Here is a 1,809-nt window from a genome sequence, read left to right as displayed (position 1 = left end):
CGCTCTCTCTTTCTCCACCCCATGTCCTGCCCCAAAAAAAAAAAAAAAAAAAAAAAAAAAAAAAAAAAAAGGAGTTATAACAACATTACTCAGACCCCAGAGGACCCTGGGACAGCCTTGCTGGACAGCTGGTTCTGCCCAAGAGCCCTCCCACCTCCATACGCCCCTTTGGGCCCTCCAGGGGTAGATGGCCAAGGTAAGCTTGGTGGCCCAAGGGACATTCCTGGCCACAGCATTCAGGCCATCTTCTCAGCAAGCTGCTGACCACAGGACTGTGCCAATCTGACCCACCTGGACACATGGTGGCTCAGCAGGCCACCACAAGGACGAATGACCTGGAAGCTCAGTGGCCCTGCCCAGCTGCAGCTGTTCCAATCACCTCACTGTCATCCCCATCACACAGGTGGGCCGACTGAGGCCTAGAGGGGCCAGACAGCCTCCCCAAGGTCACACAGCTGGCAAGAGGCAGGGCTGAATTGTGTTCATAGCTGGACGTGAGACCCAGGGCTCCAAGGGGCCCAGCTCCTGCATGGAGGAGTGCGGCCTTCCCCGGCTCCCACTTAGCCACTAGCGCTAGGGTCTTCCCAGAGGGAGCAGGCCGCTCTCTGGACAGAGGGCAGGGAACCTTGGAGGAAGGGGCTCGTGTGATTGTGGCGGGCTCTCAGAGCCTCAGCAGCTACACGTGTGTGCATACGTGAAGGCGTGCATGGCAGAGGACCAGTCTGCCCAAACCAGAAACATCCCACTAGGAGTTCTGGGGGCATCCCCTTTGCCGGCCCCAACACAGCGCGTGTTTTGGCCCAAGCGATGGCGGACGGCTTGAATGAGCCCGAGAGACAACCATGGCACGTGGAGCCTGGGCAGCCCTCGTCCAGGGAGGTGGGGAGCTTGCACCTGAGGCCAGACACTGCCCCGACATGGCCGATCATGGGCCTGGCATGGGAGGAGTTAAGCAGCAGCGGGCACCTTGGCACCTCGTGCTGCCCAGAATGTCCGGCTCCCCACCCCCACCGCTTTCTTCCTTTTTGCCTTTTTCCTTCTTAATTAATCATACGCTGCTGCCCAATTTAAATATGGAAATGCCCGGGCCGAGGCGATGCAATTATTCATGAGGCCAGGCCGGCTGTCCGGGCTCTGGGGCTGCGGGGAGCACCGTGGCATCGCCGCCTTGATGTGTGTGAAATTATGTGCACAAAAGGCGCCTCCTTATCTGGGTGTGTGAACTAAATAAATAAATAAGGGCTTTTGTTTGTTTGCCGGCTCCTGCACACGACTGCTTTGACTAAACCGCTCGTGTAGTCTGCCTTTATGGGACTCGGGAGACAGGGAGGCAGAGGGGCCCCGCAGGCCGGCCGGGGGCTGGGGGTGGCCGCTGGGCACCTGGGGCCCTCTCTCTCCTCTGGCACCACCCTCACCCCCGTACTCCCCCACACACACATATCCTCGCCGGAAAGTTCGCCCTGCTCGGGCTGGGCTCCCAGGCAGCCTGGCTCTGTGCCAGGCTCGCCGCCGAGCGCGGGCAGCAGGGTGGGGCCAGCGGCAGAGGCACGGAGGACGTGGCCGGGCGCCCTGGGCATGAGCAGGACCCGAGGCCGGAGGCTGGGGCCCAGAAGGTGAGGGCACCTGGGGGACGTTGGGGGGCACTCGGCAGGCAGCAGCGACAGGCAGAGCAGCAGGGCCGGGAGTAGACTTGGGGGGGCGGGGGAGTGAGGCTGGCGGAGGAGGCAGGCACAAAGGAGGGCCATGCCAGGCTGTCGGCGGCCGCACGGGCATCGCGGCCTGCCTGCCCCGCCCCCGGCTTCCCCCCGT

The sequence above is a fragment of the Tupaia chinensis genome, unplaced genomic scaffold, assembly GCF_000334495.1.
Source record: "Tupaia chinensis unplaced genomic scaffold, TupChi_1.0 Scaffold143651_1, whole genome shotgun sequence".
NCBI lineage: Eukaryota > Metazoa > Chordata > Mammalia > Scandentia > Tupaiidae > Tupaia > Tupaia belangeri.
Note: the sequence above shows the minus strand (reverse complement) of the source record.